Source organism: Camelus bactrianus, chromosome X, assembly GCF_048773025.1.
Source record: "Camelus bactrianus isolate YW-2024 breed Bactrian camel chromosome X, ASM4877302v1, whole genome shotgun sequence".
NCBI lineage: Eukaryota > Metazoa > Chordata > Mammalia > Artiodactyla > Camelidae > Camelus > Camelus bactrianus.
In genome coordinates, this window is record NC_133575.1 from 60,319,163 (window position 1) to 60,330,494 (window position 11,332).

General features: G+C 34.3%; 1 long non-coding RNA gene across 1 annotated transcript in view; it reads left to right on the forward strand.

The window, feature by feature from the left end:
- LOC123612011 (uncharacterized) overlaps positions 1-5,851 on the forward strand; it is a 76,771-nt gene extending 70,920 nt beyond the window's left edge. Inside the window, exon 4 of the long non-coding RNA XR_006719151.2 lies at positions 65-5,851. This is a non-coding gene — a long non-coding RNA (uncharacterized LOC123612011). The remainder of the gene's footprint in view (positions 1-64) is intronic.
- The last annotated feature ends 5,481 nt before the right edge of the window (positions 5,852-11,332 follow it).

An 11,332-nucleotide genomic window follows, 5' to 3' on the forward strand; every position in this document is an offset into this window, starting at 1 on the left:
CATATAGGCCAGTGGAATAGACATGATAGTTCAGAAATACATCTATGGCTAATTGATTTTCCAGATTTTTGCCAAGACCATTCAGTTATGAAAGAAGAGTCTCAACAGATGGTTCTTTGACAACTGGAGATCAACTTACAAAAGAATGTGATTGGACTTTTAACTCATAATTGTTACAGAAATTAACTCAATCTTTCAAAAGCTAAATGTACAAGCTAATACTGTAAAAATCATAATAGTAAAATGTATAGTAAAATCTTCCTGATCTTTAATTTGGCAACTGATTCCTATATATGACACTGAAAGTAAAATCATCAAAAGAAATAACAGATTACAGTATATCTTGTTTTATTGCTCAATAGATTACAGTATATCTTGTTTTATTGCTCTTGGTTTTATTGTACTTTGGAGATAATTGTGTTTTTTACAAATTGAAGATTTGTAGCAACCTTGCATCCAGCAAAAGTATTGACATTTTTCTAACAGCGTTTGCTCACTTTGTGTCTCTGCTATATTTTGGTAATTCTTGAAATATTTCAGAATTTTTCATCATTATATTTGTTATGGTGACGTGTGATCAGTGATCTTTCATGTTACTATTGTAATTGTTTTAGGGAGGCACATACCATGTCCATAGAAGACAGTGAACTTCATCGCATTTGTGTTCCGACTGCTCCACTGACTGGACGTTTTCCTCTCTCCCTCTCCTCAGGCCTCTGTATTCCCTGAGAAACAACAGTAATGTTACTAGGCCAGTGAATATCCCTAAAGTGGCATGTTAAGTGTTCATGTGAAAGGAAGACTTGCACATCTCTCTCTAAATAAAAAGCTAATAATGATGAAGCTTAGTGAGGAAGGCATGTTGAAAGCCTACATAAGCCAAAAGCTAGGCCTTTTGTGGCATTTATCCAAATTGTGAATGCAAAGGAAAAGTTCTTGATGTAAATGAAAAGTGTTATTCCAGTGAGCACATAAATGATAAGAAAGCAAAATAGCCTTATTGCTGATACTGAGAATGTTTTAGCAGTCTGCATAAAAGATCAAACCAGCCTCAAAAATCTCCTTAAGCCAAAGCCTAATCCATAGCAAAGCCCTAGCCTTCTTCAATTCTGTGAAGGCTAAGGGAGGTGAGGAAGCTGCAGAAAAAAAGTTTGAAGGTAGCAGAAGTTGGTTCATGAGGTTTAAGGAAAGAAGCCATCTCCATAACATAGAAGTACAAAGTGAAGCGGTAAATGCCGATGTATAAGTTGCAGCACGTTATCAGAAGAGCTAGCTAAGATCATTAATGAATGTGGCCACACTAAACAACAGATCTTTGATATAGAAAAAACAGCCTTCTATTGGAAGAAGATGCATCTAGGACATTCATAGCTACAGGGGAGAAATCAATTCCTGTCTTCAGAGGACAGGTTGACTCTCTTGTCATGCTAATGCAGCTGGTAACTTTTGAGTTCAAGCCAATTCTCATTTATCATTCTAAAAATCCTAGGGTTAGACTGGGATTTCAAAATTGTAGAATAGATAAACAAGATTATACTGTATAGCACAGGGAAATATATATAAGATCTTATGGTAGCTCACAGAGAAAAAACTGACAATGAATATATATATGTTCATGTATAAATGAAAAATTGTGCTCTACACTGGAATTTGACACAACATTGTAAAATGATTATAAATCAATAAAAAACATTAAATAAAATAAAATAAAAATCCTAGGGTTTTTAAGAATTTTGCTAATTGTACTCTGCCTGTGCTCCACAAATGGAGCAACAAAGCCTGGATGAGAACACAGCTGTTTACAGTGTGGTTTACTGAATATTTTCAGCCAACTGTTGACACCCACTGCTCAGCAAAAAAATATTCCTTTCAAAATATTGCTGCTCACTGACAATGCACCTGGTCACTTAAGAGCTCTGATGGAGATGTACAATGACATAATGTTTTTAATGCCTGCTAACATATCATCCATTCAGCATCTGGTGGGTTAAGGAGAAATTTTGATTTTCATTTCTTATTATTTAAGAAATACATTTTGTAAGGCAGTACCTGCCATACTAAGTAGTGATTCTTTTGATGTGTTGGGCAAAGTAAGTTGAAAACCTTCTGGAATAGATTTATCATTCTAGATGACATTAAGAATGTTTGTGATTCATGAAAAGAGGTCAGAGTATCAACAATAACAGTAGTTTGGGAGATGTTGATTCCAACCCTCATGGATGACTTTGAGAGGTTCAAGACTTCAGTGGAAGAGATAACTCCAAAGGTGGTGAAAATAGAAAGAGAAGTAGAGTTAGGAGTGGAGCCTGAATCTGTGACTGAATTCCTGCAATCTCATGAGAAAACCTTAATGGATGAGGAGTTGCTTCTTATTGATGAACTAAGAACGTGGTTTCTTGAGATGGAATCTACTCCTGTTAAAGATGCTTTGAATATTGTTGAAATAACAAGAAAGGATTAAGAATATTACATAAACTTCATTAATAAAGCAGTGGCAGGGTTTGAGAGGATTGACTCCAATTTTGAAGTTCTGCTGTGGATAAAATGATGCCAAATGGCATTGCATGCTACAGAGAAATTGTTCATGAAAGGAAGAGTCAATTGATATGACAAACTTCATTGCTGTTTGACTTTAAGAAATTGCCACAGCCACCCCAGCCTTTAGCAACCACTACCCTCATCAGTCAGCAGCCATTAATATCAAGACAGAAAAATAACTACTCACTGAAGTTTCAGGTGATGGTTAGCATTTTATAGTATTTTTTAGTTAAGGTACATACATTGGTTTTTTAAAGGCATAATGCTATTGCACAGTTAATAGACTACAGTGTAGTGTAAATATAACTTTTATCTTCACTAGGAAACAAAATTCATGTGACTCACTTTATTGTGATATTCACTTTATTGTGGTGGTCTGGACCCATACCCTCATTATTTCCGAGGTATACCTGTAATTGGGCTTTATCTACCTTACAAAAAATATGTGCACCATAGGACACTCTTAGGAAAGTGAAAAGACAGCTCACAGAATAGGAGAAAATACTTCAAAATTATATATTTGAGAAGGTACTGGTGTGAAGAATATATAAAGAACACTTCCAACTAAGAAACAGAAGGAAAATACAATTTAGAAATGCACCAAAACATGATTATTTCTCAAAAGTTAATATACCAGTAACCAGAAGTACGTAAAAAGAATTTTAATATTTTTTGAGAAATTTAATTCAAAATAACTATGAGATATCACTTCACACTATGGATATAAAATAAAAAATAGAAAATAATAAATGTTGGCAAGGATATGGAGAAGTTGGAATTTTTGTTGTTGTTATGAGGGATGTCAAATGGTGAGACTACTGTGAAAAACAGTATGGTGGTGGTTCCTCAAAAATTTAAATATAGAATTTGTATGATCCACCAATTCCACACCAAGGTATATTCCTAAGTTAAAGTAATACTAACATTCAAATAAAAATTTTATATGGAAATATATATAGCCACATGATTTGCTGTGGTCAGAGTAGAATCTACTCAGATATCCATGAGGTAATGAATGGGTGAAGAAAGTGGTATAATATTATTCATCCATAAATAGGAATGAATTACAGGTACACGGTATGACATAGATGTTCCTCTTATTCATTGTGCTAAGTGAAAGAAACCAGACACATAATGGCCTTATTCCACACATGAAATGTGAAGAAGAAGTAAATCCATGGAGGCAAAGCAGATTAGTGGTTGTCAGTGACTAGGGAGGGTATGGGGAGTGGAGAATGACTGCTTTATCAGTCTTGGGTTCTCTGTTATGTTATTAAAATGCAGATTTTGACCATAGTGATGATTGCACAAAGTTGTGAATGTACTTACAGCCCCTGAATTGTACTATTTAAAATTATTAAAATGGTGGATTTTATCTGTTGTTCTACCTCATTAAAAAAAAAAAAAATAAAGGAATTGATCACCTTACAAAAAGCAGGTGGTGGGAGATATAGCTCCCAGGGTATAGCTTACTGACTCTTGGCCTTGTTTATTCAATGTTATTTGCATTGCAACATATTTATTACATTTTTTTTTCTAAGACAGTCTAAAGGCATCACTTAAAATGTAGTAGTTATATATAACTTGTCACAAAATACTGATTTTCAGAATTTATATACAACTCATTGGGATCAACATGAAATTGGCAGTTAATCCCATAGAAGATTGACAAGGATTTGAACATGCCCACATAAATCACAGCTGAAGGTATTCAAGATCATTTGGCAACAGAAGAATGGCAAAAACTACAAACAGTATTAATATATACTCTCTAGAATGTGTCAAATGAAATGGATTTGGGGTTCCAAATATTGATATTTTGCTAACCAATATCTTTTATACAGGGATGGTGCAAGTATAACTGGGGACAGTCATGTTGGAAAACCTTTTCATGATACATCATAAAGCTGAACATGCATATTTTTTTAAACTAAATTATAATTGATGTACTGTATTGTGTTAGTTTCTGGTGTACAGCATAGTGATTCAATTACACATATATATTCTTTTTCATCATAAGTTACAACAAGCTATTGAATATAGTTCCCTGTGCTATACAGTAGGGCCTTATTTATTTTATATGTAGTAGTTAGTACCTGCAAATCCTGAACTCCCAATTTATCCACCCCCCACCTGCTTTCCCTCCTGGTAACCATCAGTTTGTTTTCTATGTCTGTGTGTCTGTTTCTGTTTTGTAAATAAGTTCATTTGTTTGTCATTTTTTTTTAGATTCCACATATAAGTGATATCATATGATATTTGTCTTCCTCTGACTTACTTCACTCAACATGATAATCTCTTGATCCATCCATGTTGCTGCAAATGACATTAATCCATTCTTTTTTATGGCTGAGTATTATTCCATTGTATATGTATACTACAACTTCTTTATCCAGTCATCTATTGATGGACATTTAGGTTGCTTCCATGTCTTGGCTATTTTGTAAATAGTGCTGCTATGAACATTGGGGTGCATGCATCTTTTTGAATTAGTTTTCTCTGGATGTATGTCCAGGAGTGGGATTGCTGGATCATATGGTAACTATACTTTTAGTTTTTTAAGGAACCTCCATACTGTTTTCCATAATGGCTGCACCAAATTACATTCCCACCAACAGTGTAGGAGGGTTCCCTTTTTTCCACACCCTCTCCAGCATTTACTGTTTGTGGACTTTTTAGTGATGGCCATTCTGACTGGTGTGAGTTGATACCTCATTGTAGTTTTGATTTGCATTTCTCTATTACTGGTATTGTGCATCTTTTCACGTGCCTGTTGGCCATCTGTATGTCTTCATTTGAGAAGTGTCTGTTTAGGTCTTCTGCCCATTTGTTGATTGCATTGTTTGTTTTTTTGTTATTAAGTTGTATGAGCTATTTGTATATTCTGGAAGTTAAGCCCTTGTCAGTTACATCATTTGCAAATATTTTCTCCCATTCTGTAGGTTGTCTTTTCATTTTGCTTATTTTTTTTTCTGTACAAAAGCTTTTAAGTTTGATTAGGCCCCATTTGTTTATTTTTTATTTTATACCTATTGCCTTGGTTGGCTGACCTAGGAAGATATTGCTTTGATTTATTTGAAGGAAGAATATGCACATATTTTGTAACTTAGAAATTTCACTATTGTATATATGCCCATGAAGATAGAGGCATATATGTTCATCTAAGACGTGTTAATATCTGTAGCATCACTATTCTTAATAGCTCTAAACTGGGAAACATGCAACTATCAATGGAATAGATATATTAATTGTGGTGGTGTTTCCTTTCTGTGGATTAGTACACATTAATAAAATAGAATGAACTCCAACTACATATTATGCATATATCTCATTATTTTCAGCAAAGCAGAAGAATGTATTAAACAAAAGTCAGGATAGTGGTTCATCTGGGTAAAAATATAATTACATATGCCACTCTAATGATACTGATTAATATTTTCTTCCTTTAAGCTTGTTAAATTATTCTTTGAGTACATGTATAATTCACATTGTCTTCTGTATATCATATTTTATAATATAATGAAAGAAAAATTACATTTAAATGCAATACCAATTTCTCAGAATTTTCCTCAAGATGTACAGGGATACCTTGGAAGTATTGTGGGTTCAGTTCCACACCATCACAGTAAACTGAATATCACAATAATTTGAATCACATGAGGTTTTTTTTTTTTTCAGTAGTGCATGTAAATTTAAGTTTACACTGTACTGTAGTCTATTGTGTGTAGTAGTATTACATCTAAAATAAAAAATTACATGCCTTAATTAAAAAATACTTTATTGCTAAAAAATGCTAACCATCATCTGAGCTTTCAGTAAGTCATAATAGTAACATCTAAAATCACTGATCATAGATGACCATAAGAAATATAATAATTATGAAAAGGTTTGAAATACACACTTCTGGAAATTCTCCTAATGGCATATAGTAAATGAGGAAATATATAAGAATTTTAAAACTGACAACCAAAATTGTATGCCTTTCAAACCACCACCCACCAACTCTTCCCATTTCAATTCAGCAGTGACTTCACTCCAAGCATTTGAGTCAGGAATACAGGCATCCTACTCTTTTGGCTAACAATTGAGGTCTAAAGTCCAGAATGGAATGATGCCAAAATTTCTTACTCTCCAGCTTAGTTTTGTAGATCCTTACTTCCAAGCAGTTGCAGCTGACAAGATGAAGATTTATTCCTCTCCCAATTCAGACACTTAAAACAGAAGCTCTTCTTCAGGCCTGGTATCCTCAGAATACTGAGCCCCTTGTCCTCACTACAGGTCATTTGTGCCTTTGAAGTTTCATAATAGGTGAGGCAAGTTGAGAAGAACACAAGCTATCTCCCAGTTTAATACTTACAAATCTGGGTTGTCACTTTGAGGAAATGTCATCACTATCCCTCCAGCTCCTTGGATCTGAATGACAGATTCTGAGTAGGACAGGCAGAACATAAAAACAGAGCCCTGAAGCCCTTTGTAATGAAACTTTAAGAATATGGGGACATTCAAACTTGTAGGCTATCCCAAAAATGATAGATATTTCAGTGATAAGTAAATATATAGCTGGTACTTTATGAGAGCAACCTGCTAAACTGTAGACTAGCTAACTTTCCATAGAGAACCACACAAAGCATTAAGAACATTCCTGTAGTCAGAACAAAGACTGACATAAAAAACTACCACTGCAAAAGACCTGAATTTAATTGGATTAGGCTATTCAGTAGTGGATGCCCCAGAGCATAGAAAAATCCTAAACCGTAGAAAAATCAACTTGTAATTAGTGTAGCCAGTAGCTCGATAAGTTCAAGAAAAGAGACAAGTTGAGTCCTTGTAAACTAGTCATTCCAGGATAACTGGATGTTTCCAGGTTTATGCCCTTTAAGGAGTAATACCTTAGGTTTAACATTGTGGGAGAAATTGACTTCACTAAAAGAGTCCAATCACTATACATTAAAAAATTGAATAACTACCATCCCTGGAGTTGTGTTGTGGTTAACTAGCCAGTACTGCTACCATATATCATTTATAATGTGTATTTTTCAACTGCATAAAAACTTGAGACATGCAAAAAAGAAAGTGACCATCTTGCAGAAGACATTGGTAACAGAACCTGCATTCAAGGGCCTATATATCTGGTTTATCAGTGTTTCAAATCAGCCATTATATGTTCAAAGAACTAGAGGAAACCATGCTTAAAGAGGTATACATATGAAGACAACATCTCTTCAAATAAAGTATCAATAATAAGGTATTATAGAAAAGATTTATATGACAATCTTGTGTTGAAAAGTATAAACAAAAATACACTAGAGTGTTTCAACAGTATATATGAACTGTTAGAATAAAAAAAAAAGAAACATAGATTGATAGACATACAATACAAAGAATATAGAAAAAAGAAGGAAGAATAGCAGTTTCTTAGAAATGCGGGCTGCCATTGTGCCATATGTGTCTCGGCAGTGCTGGAAATAGGGGAAAAGTGATTAGAAATGATATATGAAGAAATAATTCCTGAAAACTTTCAGTGTTAAAATATTAATCTAAACACTCAGGAAATCAGAATGTATTTTGAGACAAATGAAAACAAAAATAACATGCCAAAATTTGTGGAATGCAGCAAAAGCATTTCTAGGGTGAAAGTTTATAGCAGTAAATGCCTCCATTAAGAAAAAAAAATTAAATAACTACAACTTAAGAAATTAGAAAAAGAACCAACTAGTGTTGGAGTTTGCAAAAGGAAGTTCATAACAAATAGATATAAATAAAGACTTAAAAGACAACAGAAAAATTAATGAAACTAAGTTTTTTGAAAAGGAAAAAGAGGACTCAAAATAAATGAGAGTAAACATTAAAACTGATACCACAAAATACGAAGGATTGTAAGTGGCTACTATGAACAATTATATGCCAACAAATATGCTAACTTAGAAAAAATGTGTAAATTCTGGCCTAGATGTGAGGGCATCACTAGTATAAAGCTGTTAATGAGCATAAACAAATCTCTAAGAGAAGCACTATCTTTTTGGCCAGTTGACTGGTAAATGGGGCACCTTTAAGCTGGAGCATGTGGGGAGAGTTTTCATGATAGTTATTCTCTCCCTCTCCCTTTCCCGCCTTTGGCCTTTCCTTGAGGGCAGCTACAGTTAAGGAGTTGCATTCTAGTGATGCCACACACAGTGAAGTCTGCAGGAGGAAAAAACCATCTTTTTTAAGGTTACCTCATTTGTGCAGAGCTTTGTGGCAGCAGAAGTGACAATATCCAGGAGAAACATGGGTCTAGTCTATTTGGAGTGAGGAAAAGTGGTCCCTTGGAACTGGAGATGGGTAATTTTAGAGAAGAGAGAGCTGGAGAAAGGGACCTCCTTATTTTGTAGGTGAACCACTTCAATTTCTGAGCTCATCTCCAACCTGAGTATTCATGGTATAGTCCAAAACAAACATAGCAATATCTTTGATAATGTAACTATAATGTGAAGCGCCACCCATGTTGCTGACTAAACTCAGAATCATAGGCGAGGCAGACCAAAATTGTCATAGTAAAGACTTTGAAACAAAATTGGATATTGGAACCATTCTTCATAAAAGGGGAAATACAAGGTTGTGGTCGGAACCTAATTGAATTGATTGTCTTTTTTAAAATGCATACACACATACGTTGTCCAGAGGATTTTTAAAAGAGTCAGATTTTTGTGTTTTAGCTATGTTCAAAATGATGATCCAAAATTATTCAACATACAAAGAAACAGGAAAATATGACTAACTCAAAGAGAAGTGACAATGAATAGATGCCAGATACCAGATGCTACAAATCTTGGAATTATCATGCTAACACTTTAAAGCAGCCATTAGTACTATACTCCATGACATAAATGTGAATACTCTTAAAATGAATAAAAAATATAAGTTCTCAGCTGAGAAAATAGAAACACTTAAAACTAAGTAGAATTTATTAAACTGAAAAATACAGTGTTTAAAATTGGTTTTTAAAAGTGATGAGTTCATTTCTGGGCTCTCTATTCTGTTCTATTGGTCTATATGTCTGTTTTGGTACCAATACCATGCTGTCTTGACTGTAGCTCTATAATATTGTCTGAAGTCTGGGAGAGTTATTCCTCCAGACTCTTTCTTTCTCTTCAGTAATGCTTTGGCAATTCTAGGTCTTTGATGGTTCCATATAAGTTTTATTATGATTTGTTCTAGTTCTGTGAAATATGTCCTGGGTAATTTGATAGGGATTGCATTAAATCTGTAGATTGCCTTGGGCAGTGTGACCATTTTAACAATATTGATTCTTCCAATCCAAGAGCATGGGATATCTTTCCATTTTTTAAAATCTTCTTTAATTTCCTTCATCAGTGGTTTATAGTTTTCTGTGTATAATTATTTCACCTCCTTGATTAGATTTATTCCCAGATATTTTATTACTTTGGGTGCTATTTTAAAGGGGATTTTTTCTTTACTTTCTTTTTCTGTTGACTCATCATTAGTGTAAAGAAATGCAACTGATTTTTGAACGTTAATTTTGTAATCTGCTACCTTGCTGAATTCTTCAATCAGCTCTAGTAGTTTTTATGTGGACCTTTTAGGATTTTCTATATATAGTAACAACTCAAAATGGATCAAAGACTTAAACATAAGACAAGATACAATAAACCTCCTAGAGGAAAACATAGGCAAAACATTATCTGACATACATTTCAAAAATTTTCTCCTAGAAGAAATAAAAGCAAGAATAAACAAATGGGACCTAATGAAGCTTATAAGCTTCTGCACGGCAAAGGAAACCAGAAGTAAAACAAGAAGACAACCTACGGAATGGGAAAAAATTTTTGCAAATGAAACCGACAAAGGCTTGATCTCCAGAATGTATAAGCAGCTCATACGACTCAATAAGAAAAAAATAAACAACCCAATCCAAAAATGGGCAGAAGACCTAAACAAGCAATTCTCCAAGGAAGACATACAAATGATCAAAAAGCACATGAAAAAATGCTCAATATCACTAATTATCAGAGAAATGCAAATCAAAACTACAATGAGATATCACCTCACACCAGTCAGAATGGCCCTCATTCAAAAATCCACAAATGACAAATGCTGGAGAGGCTGTGGAGAAAGGGGAACCCTCCTACACTGCTGGTGGGAATGCAGTTTGGTACAGCCACTATGGAAAACAGTGTGGAGATTCCTCAAAAGACTAGGATTAGACTTACCGTATGACCCAGGAATCTCACTCCTGGGCTTGTATCCAGAAGGAACCCTACTTCAGGATGACATCTGCACCCCAATGTTCATAGCAGCACTATTTAGAATAGCCAAAACATGGAAAGAGCCTAAATGTCCATCAACAGGTGACTGGATAAAGAAGTGGTATAATTTATACAATGGAATACTACTCAGCCATAAAAATCGACAACATAATGCCATTTGCAGCAACATGGATGCTCCTGGAGAATGTCATTCTAAGTGAAGTAAACCAGAAAGAGAAAGAAAAATACCATATGAGATCACTCATATGTGGAATCTAAAAAACAAAGACAAAAACAAACAAGCAAAAACAAAGCGTAAATACAGGACAGAAATAGACTCATAGACAGAGAATGCAGACTTGTGGTTGCCAGCGGGGGTGGAGGGTGGGAAGGGATAGACTGGGATTTCAAAATTGTAGAATACATAAACAAGATTACACTGTAAAGCACAGGGAAATATACACAAAATGTTATGATAACTCACAGAGAAAAAAATATGACAATGAGTGTGTATATGTCCATGAATGACTGAAAAATTGTGCTGAACA